At 51.6% G+C, this 9,352-nt stretch overlaps 1 long non-coding RNA gene across 4 annotated transcripts; it reads right to left on the bottom strand.

Annotated features, from left to right (window-relative positions):
• Positions 1 to 695: 695 nt before the first annotated feature.
• LOC144310787 (uncharacterized) lies at positions 696 to 8,489 on the bottom strand. 4 transcript variants are annotated; one of them, XR_013376463.1, is made up of 4 exons: positions 8,039 to 8,489; positions 7,819 to 7,952; positions 4,953 to 6,907; positions 696 to 4,557 (listed from the first exon to the last, which is right to left on the bottom strand). It is a non-coding gene; the product is annotated as an uncharacterized LOC144310787 (long non-coding RNA). The 4 variants fall into 4 exon arrangements; XR_013376462.1 differs by lacking the exon at positions 7,819 to 7,952 and having other exon boundaries at positions 4,953 to 5,117; positions 6,725 to 6,907; positions 8,039 to 8,383; XR_013376460.1 differs by lacking the exon at positions 7,819 to 7,952 and having other exon boundaries at positions 8,039 to 8,487.
• Between the last annotated feature and the right edge of the window lie 863 nt (positions 8,490 to 9,352).

Raw genomic sequence — 9,352 nt, 5'->3', positions numbered from 1 at the left:
TGAGGTTCAATTTTTTCATCCGCAAAATGGGGGTAAATTTGTGTGTTAGTGTCTAGTTTGGGCAGAAAGCACCCTAGGTATTTCAAGCAGAAGGAATTTAACACAGGGCAATATTTACAGAGATGTTGCAAGGGCAGGAGAAGCAAGGGGACAATGAGGACGCCCACAGCCTCGTAAGTAGAGGGAACAGCTGTGGCCCGAAGACTGGAGGAGCAAAAGAAAATGTAGTGTTTCCCAGAACCAGGATCCTCGCTTGCTTGAGCAGAAGCTGAGAGCCACACTCCTGGGGATGCTGCTGACACAGCTGCTGTCACCACTGTGGCCTGTGGTGCCACAGAATCCTGGACTGGGGTGGTTTCTCCCTCCTTCCTGTCGTCTGAACCTCTGCCAATGCCTCCTATAAGCAGAGTCACCTGATAGGGGAGTCTGGGAAATGTGGTTTGCAGGCTTCCAGTCCAAGCTGCAGAGAAGAGTCTAAAAAGGCAAGTGTGCAATGAAAGCAGCAGACACCACTCACACCTGCTACCATGCACAGCTATTTTGGGGAGGAGAAACGAGTGTGTGTTCAACAAATTACGCCTGCTCGTATGCTTCTTGGCACATAGTAGGCATCCGAGGAGGCAAACAAAGACATTTTTGTATAATGTTTTTTACACAAAGGTTTGTACTTACAATGTTTTTTAAGATTTTATTTATTCATGAGAGACACAGAGAGGCAGAGACACAGGCAGAGGGAGAAGCAGGCCCCATGCAGGGAGCCCGATGCAGAAATCAACCCCAGGACTCCAGGATCACAACCTGAGCCAAAGGCAGAGGCTCAACCACTGAGCTCCCCAGGCGTCCCCCAATACCTAGTCCTTAACAGCTTCCAGAGCTGTTGCTTGTATCTTTCTTATGTGTCTTTTGTGGATAACCCAGACATAGGCAAATGTATACATCTACTAACAATGGCTGTTTTCTTTCACTCATGGGGCACACGCTGTACACACACGGCTCTGTGACTTGTTTTCAGTTCACTGCATCTTGGAGATCACTCTGCGCACACGCTGGGCTTAACCGTGCTTGGCATCCCGTGTTTGGGTATGCCATGATTCTATTAGCCAGCCTCCCAGTAGTCTTTTACTGTTTCAAAGAGGGCTGCAATACGTGTGCTTGCACAACTTCCTGGTGCCCGTGTGCAAACCTTCCTGTGGGATAATTTCCTAAAAACAACTTGCTGGGTCAAAGGTATGGGGTGCTCATCGCTTTGGTAAATCTCCCCGAATGGCCCTGTACTCCCACCAGCAGGGTCTGTTTTCCCACAGCTTCACCAGCAGTTTTCACAACATCCCTACCGAGACCTGGACATACAGAGACAGAGATGAGCGTCCCTGTTGCTCAGAGCCATGCCCTGTCTAGCTCCTGACCCCCAGACTCCATGAGCAGACAAAAATGGCTGTTGTCGTATGCTACTGTGTTTTGAGGTGGCATGTGACATGGTGGCACACGACGGGAACAAGCTCTCCTAAAATCCTATCCTGGCGAATGCTCTCTCCTCCATGAGACAAAAGCTGGCCTACCAGTGCTCACTGGAGCAGAAGCCCAGTCATTACCCAGTGGCAACCAGCCAGTGTCCTTCCAGGACGCTCCTGGGGCCTCCATCCTCCCACCTATCAGCACTCCACCTCAGACACAGAAAAGGCCCTGGTCTGTGTACAAACCACAGTACTAAGGAAACACAAGCAGGTGCCTGTGAAGATCAACCAGTTGCCACGGTTTCCCGACACGAGTCTGGGAAAGGCACAGATTGCCCCTACTTTATCTTCATGCCCTCCTCACTGGAGACCCATCACCGTCAGCATGAGTAGTGAGGCCGCTCAGCAGTCCTAGAGATTCGTGCGAGGTGTGTTACTCAGTTACGTGTCACCAGACCCTTGCTGAGTACCTGCTCCATTCCAGGTTGTGCAAAAACCTGGGTGACAGAGGAGGATGTCGACAAGGTCCCTGCCTTTCCTTAGCCCACTTGGCCAGCCCCGGATCCAGGGCTGAGGGGTTAGCGAAGGGTGATATGGGAGTCCCAGTTTCAATATGAGGAACTCCTGGACAAACTAGGCCAACATGGTTTGATGATAATAGTGCCTTTTTATAGTTCATTTTATAGCAGGCGCCTCCCTCAGGAGCGTGAAGCAGGGGAGACACTTACTCATAGGTCAGTGGCACAAGCTGGCTGGGGTTGGGGACCCGCAGGGGAAGTAGAGCGATTTTGGAGCTTCACGGGACATTAAAACACAGTCTCCAATCATTTGCTGGGGCTGCCGGAACAAAGTCCCACAGACTGGGGGGCCTAAGCAACAGACATTTCTCTTTTCATGATTTTAGGAGCTAGAAGTTTGAGATCACGTGCTAGGGGGCTGGTTTCTCTGAGGCCTCTCTCCTTGGCCTGCAGATAGCCGCATTCTCGCTGTGTCCTCACATGTCTCCCTGTGTACACACACAACTCTGGTGTCTCCTTGTGTGTCCAGACTCCTCTAACGAAGTCTTCGGTCAGGTTGGATCAGGAGCCTCCCATCTGACCTCATTTCATCCTACTCACCTCTTTAAAGACTACCTCCAAATACAGCCACATTCTGAGATACTGGACTTCATCATACGAATTTTGGAGGGACACAACTCTGCCCAGAGCCCCGTTGCCCAGTTTGAACCATGGCCACCAAATGTAGAAAGCCTCTGTGCTCTGTGATGGTGACCATCGCCAACATCCAGCCTAAAAGGAGTTGGAGATCAGAGGACAGATTGATTTGAGACAAGGACATGTGGGTGACCACACTTGCTCTGGGTCCCCTAGGTTGGGAAGCTGCGCTGACAACCAAGGGGGTAGGACTTGGAGAGAGGGCCAAGCTGGTGCTTGGGCCAGGTACATTCCCCACCTGGACAGGAGGAGATGGGAGAAGGGATCTGACACCATTTTAAATGCTGTCCTGCCCCAGGGAATGCCTGGAGAGATGAGGGGACCCCACCGAGAGGATGGGTCACCATATCCCTAGGGGTTCAAAGAAGAACCGGAGAGCCAGCTATCACAGGAAGTGGAATTAGAAGTGCCTGGCCATGGGATGCCTGGGTGACTCAGCGGTTTGGTGCCTGCCTTCGGCCCAGGGCGTGATCCTGGAGTCCCAGGATCGAGTCCCACATCAGGCTCCCTGTGTGGAGCCTGCTTCTCCCTCTTCCTGTGTCTCTCTCTGCCTCTCTCTCTCTCTCTGTCTCTCATGAATAAATAAATAAAATCTAAAAAAAAAAAAAAGTGCCTGGCCATAGGCCTCTGCAGGAAGCACAAACGTGACCATCAAACGTCGTATGTAAACAGATGCTTGAACCCCCACGCTCTCAGCAGCAATAATACACAATCACCAAAAGATGGAAAAACCCAAATGTCCATCCATGGATGAGCAGATAAACAAAACAGGGTCCATCCACACAATGGAACATTATTTGGCCATAAAAAATGAAGTACTGACACGTACTACGACATGGATGAACGTTGACAATACGCTGAGTGAAAGACGCTACACTGTATGATTCCATGTATGTGAAATGCCCACATCGACAAATCTACAGAGACATAAAGTAGATTTGTAGTTGCGGGAGGCAGGAGAGGAGTGTTGGGGGAGGCAGATGAATCAGACTGCTAATGTGCCAGGTTTCTTTTGGGGATGAAGAAAATGTTTTGGAATTATGTAGAGGTGATGATTGGCATTTGTACCAGATCTTTAGGCCACTCTTAATATTGCTCTTTGAATGGGTTCACTCTTTGAACACTGAAATATATTTATTTAAAGGAGAAACCCTGTATGACTATCTGAATCGAATCCCTGTATTGCGTGTAGGATCCTGCAAAAATAAATACAATGAAAAGAAACCCCAAAAAAGGTTATTAAATTCTGGTAAGATGTCACTCCCCTAAAGCTCCCAGGAAAAAGAAAGCACTTGCCCTCGAGGTGAGGGGTTGCCATTTACTCTGGGCTCTGCACCGCCCAGGATCATCTTGCCCGCCAGCGGCCTCTGAAGAAAGATTGCCTCACACTCTGAGTAAGGAGGACTCCCCAAATCCCAGTGGGGGGCATGGGGGATTTTTTTCTCTGTCTCTCCATCCAGGCCTGAAAACACAGGCTCCTTGTTCATACTCCCGGAACCTGCAAATGGACTGGGTAGCTCCTCACACAGAGAGGGGCTTGGGGACACTCTGTGAAATGTCCAGGCCCAGGAGGTGGGAGATCTGGGTTTGAGTCCCGACTCCAGCACCAAGCCAACTAGGGGACTTCACTGTTCATTCATTCAACAAATATGTTCCAGTCACTGTGCCGCAGCCGGGGTTTAGCAGTGAGCACAAGTGTAGTCCTGCTTTGGGGGCTTTTATTTCAGTGACAAGAGTTGGTCAACAAGCAAGAAAACTCCAAGGAGTGATAAAGGACCAGAATAAGATGGGGCAGCGAGGTAAAGAGTGCCCAGGGAGGCAACGTTAGATGGAGATGTCAAGACAGGCAGCACCCACCTTTCCTCTTGCCTAGAATATGGCTGTGATACCTGGAGGTAAGAAGGGAGGTAAGAAGCCATTTTGTGACCATGAAACAACAAGCAGGAGGACAACAGCCAACATACTAAGGAGATGCAGAAGGAGGATGAAAAGAGCCTGGGCCTTCAGTGACATCATAGTACCGCCACACAAGCCCTGGACCTTCATCCTCTGGACTTTGTAATACATAGGACCAATGAAATGCCACTGAGAGTTCGGTTTTCCTAGCAGCTGAACATCTGTCTAATTAAAACCGATCTAAGTGACAAGGAAGGTGAAATTATGGTAATATTGGAGGAAGACAATTCCAGAAGGAGGGAACAGAAGTGCAAAGGCCTGAGGCAGGAACACGCTTGAGGGAGTTGAAGACCAGAAACCGGGTCAGTACTGCTGAAGTGTAACGAACCTGAGGGACATGGGCGAGCAGGGACTACTTCAGGTCCCTCGGCTTGGACCCTTCATGCAGTGGGAGGGCACTGGAGCGTTTGGAGCAGGACAAAGCCATGGTCTGAGGTTTTAGGAAGATCTTTCTGGCTACTGTGTGAAGAGCAGCCCAGAGGGCACGAGAGAGCTGCCGGGAGACCAGAAGATCAGGTGAGGGGCAGGGCCCTAGCCTAGGCTGGCTGCAGGGGAGATGGAATCTGGGGGCCATGTATAGACACACATGTGCACACGCACCTCAACACATAGGGCCCTCTTCCACCCAGACAGACCCCAGTTGGAGTCCTGACCCTGCCACTGTCAGCTGTGGACTCTGGGACAGAGTGAACACCTCACACTTACCCATTTCTCGATCTTGCTCCCCCTGTTCTGTTCCAGGACACCTAGGATCTGCCCCAACCTCCTAAGCCGCCTTCCTACACCCAACCTTCACCTTGCAATCCTCTGTCCACACTCCAGCCACCATAATTCCTTTAAAACAAATACGAACATGGCACTTTTCTGCTTACGAGCCATCGATGAGTCCCTATAAGCCTCAGTCACAAGTCTAAATGCTGACCGGGCCTGTGTGTGTGTGTGTGTGTGTGTGTGTGTGTGTGTGTGTGTGTGTTAAGCTGATGTGAGTCTAACAAATAGACCGGACAATGCTTCAGAGATGAGAGGCAATGCTGGGTTCTCCCTCCCAGCAGTCTGCCACTTCCTGAAGGTGAGGGAGAGGTGGGGTAGGGGAGACACCATCCTCCGAAAGCCTCTGTGCACTTCTGCTGCCCATTAATGACCAGGGACACTGGGAGATGCCATCTGTCTAGGAAGGACAGGAAATGGAGTTTTGGTGACTTACTGAGTCCCTGCAACAATCTGTCCTCTGACAACCAAATAGCAGTGCTCTGCCTTCTTCACAGGCACCCTCACCAGACGGACACCCCCACACACACACCCCATTCCTGTTTGAGGCCCTCTGTCTCTTAGAGATGCAGCATGTTCCCCACCAGCAGTAGCCGGGGAGCTAGAAGGAAAATCCAAATGACTGCCCACTCCAAGCCAGAATGAAATGGTGGGATGGGCACAGGATCAAAGTTGGTGAAACTCTCATCAGAAGGGAGAGCAGGAGCATGGGTCCCAGGTGGCTGCACTGGGCCAGCGACAACGGGATCCTGAGAGGCAGGTGTTGTGGGGCCTGGACTCCACTCTCTGGGAGGACTGTACTCACGTCCTGTTTCCTCCATGACCACCTCTGAGGAGGGCTCTGCACACTTTCTGCAGCTGGCCCACATGGGCCTGGCTTTGGGGCGAGGCCACCGGTTCTTGGCTTTGTTGGCCGCATAATTCCCTCTGAAATTTAGGGACCTTCCCTGTCAGGAAGTTCTGGAGGACTGAGCCTGACACTCTTGCCTAATGTGGCTTTCAAGAGGCTCCATCTCTTTGCTTTCTAATGACTTGTCTGTCTCTGCCTCAGTTTACTGATGCTTAACCTCCCAAGCAGCTCAGACAACTAGCTGGCGGGCCCAGCAGATCCTGCATCTGATCTTGCCGGGCAGCCAAGGCTTTGTCTACAGAATCGAGACAGTTGTGATGGGCCGCTGCTGCTTCAAACATTTTCAGTTCGAGTCCCTGCTAGTTGTGGCCGGTAGCAGTTGCCTTCGCCAGCACTGGGGGTGGGAGTGGGGGTGGTGTACCCCTTCCACCCCCGGCCTACCGTCTGCAGGCCATCTCCTCTGTTGCACACCCCTTCCTCACCCCTTGCTGCAAACTGAAGGAGGCACCAGCTCACGTTGCTGTCAGCTTGTCTCGGATTGCTCTGGGAGCCGCAGGCTTAGTAGGAGCCTGCTCTGCATCTTTCCCTACGTGGCGTGGATCTCCAACTTTCCACTCTGCAGTATCTATGTCCGTGTCCCCCACCGCCTCACCGCCAAGCCAGCGCTACAAATACCAGATTTTAAGGAACAGAAGCACCCTAGAGTTAGTGCACTGTCTGTTGTAACATACATACCCCCAAAGGCAGAATGCTTAAAACATTGTAGGCATGGATTCCTCGCTCATGGAACAAGCCAAAAGAAGGGTTTGTTTTTGGCAGGGGGTTGTGTCCATGCCGCAGCTCAGGGACCTGTGTTCCTTACCAGTAGATTCACAACCCCCAGAGCCTTGCCATGGACAGCACCCAGCAGTGGATGGGAAAGACGGGGCCCAGAAACAGCCCACCTCACTTTTACACATGTTCCATTGGCAAGGACTCAGACCCGGGGCACGCCAGCTGTGAGGAGGCTGCTAGTTCCAGCTGTGCGTCCATGAGTGGCAACAGCTACGGCTGTGGGCAGCCTCTACACACCTCAAGGCTCCCCATCACCTGGCTCTGCTCTCCTCTCCACGCTTGTTTCCTGACTCTCTTGCTTTCAGACACATGCAAGGTCAAGAGGTGCCGTCAGCTGCCTCACTGCTGGGCCTTCACTTGTGCTGTGTAGTCTACCCAGAGCTTTCGTTCCCATTACTGTTCCATCCACTTATCTATCTGTCCATCTGTCTGTCCATTGATCCAACAAGTATAGTTGAGCTTTAAATCTGTGCCAGGCACTGATCTGATCTGGGGATATTGAAATGAGCAAAATGGAAAACGAACAAACTACTGCCTTCATGGGGCTTGTACTCTAGCAGTGAGATGCAGACAACACATAATAAATAAGCTAACATAAATCCATTAGATAATATGTAAGAAGAAAGCAAAGATTAAAAAACTAGAGCAGAGTAAGGGAATCAGGAGGGGTGGGTAGCAACTTAAAGGCAGGGTGGGATCTGGGAAAGGCGACCTCAGTGAGTAGTGATAGTTGGGTACACACCTGAAGGAGGCCATGGAGGGAGACCCAAGGATGACTGGGAGAAGAGCATCCTGCGCTGATAGAACAGCACGTGTAAAGGCTCTGGGGTGGAGGTGACCTCACGGGTATGAGGAACAGCAGGAAGGCCTGTGTGGCTAGAGTGGTGTGAGCTGAGGTCAGAGGCCATGAGGACCATTTCATATGGGGCCTGTGTGCTGATTCCCATTAAAAGCCCACCCACCTTTTAGCTTTCAATCTAGATATTCCTTCCTCAAGAGAGCCTTCCAGGGCCCTCTGCATTGGGGTGGGCGCCTTGCCTGTGTACACCAGTAGCCCTGTCACAGTCTTCTTACTGGGTGCAGGGTCCCCTGAAGATGGAGCTCCATCTGCCTTGGTCACCCCTATATCTTCACTGAATACATAATGGGTACTGCACGGGGCAATGGGATTGGCCTTCTGAACTGCAGGGTCTCCACACGTAGGAGGAAGACTCTCCCTTCACAGCCAGCTTGGGAAATTTGAATGACCTAGTTCATACCTTTAATTGGCCTGTTGGTCTTAGCAGATAAAACACTGGTAAATTCTTTTCTCCCCGACTCTCCTTATTCTAAATTCCAGAATAACCATGGAGAGGCTTATTCACATTCCATTTCAGCGTCTTTCCACATCTAACATGTGACTTCATCGTGAAGTGCCTTTTTTTTTGTTCTTTTAAAGATTTTATTCATTTATTCATGAGAGACACACAGAGAGAGGCAGAGACACAGGCAGAGGGAGAAGCAGGCTCCACACAAGGAGCCCTACATGGGACTTGATCCCGGGACCCCAGGATCACACCCTCGGCTGAAGGCAGCGCCAAACCGCTGAGCCACTCGGGCTGCCCGTGAAGTGCCTTTTGATAGAATCCTCTTGAAGGATCCTCCTCTGACCTCATGTGTTCCACCCTCTCCCTAATTCAGAAGATTGCTGAATCTCACCCACAGATCTCCCACCCAAACCTGATTCACGGCCTGCAAGTGTCCCCTTTCACCTACGACAAGCTCAGGACACCCCAGCCCGTGACGCACCAGCATCATGAAGACTGAGTGCCTCCAAACATGAGTTGCCATTCCAACAGCCATTCTGGGTCGGTCTGGCATCGGGAGCAGTCATTCTCGATCAGGCTGGCCAGCTTCAGCCATTGGTGTAGACAGATGGGCATGACATCAGATGTCCTGCCCCTAGATGGCAGGAATATCTCATCCCGACTACTTGTCTGGGGGCATCCACGGATCACACCGGGAAGAGATGCCTGCAAGCCACACTCCGCAGAGCCCTTAGCAGTGGCTGCCCGTTCGCTTCTGCCCGAGGAGGGCAGTGGCACGAGGCTAGGAGACGGTGCGGGCAAGTTTCTGGACCTGGTGGTGTTTTCAGTGGCCATGGCAGCAGCGATGGGTGGGCACATGCACTCCAGGCTTTATCCAGGCAGCGAGGTCCTAGCAGAGGCCCAGTGATCATGGCTTGCTGTGACACTGTGCCCCCACTCGTGTCACAGCAGCTTCCTGCACTTCCCAAC

This window comes from Canis aureus, chromosome 3 (genome assembly GCF_053574225.1).
Source record: "Canis aureus isolate CA01 chromosome 3, VMU_Caureus_v.1.0, whole genome shotgun sequence".
NCBI lineage: Eukaryota > Metazoa > Chordata > Mammalia > Carnivora > Canidae > Canis > Canis aureus.
This window is presented reverse-complemented; position numbering and strand designations above follow the sequence as displayed.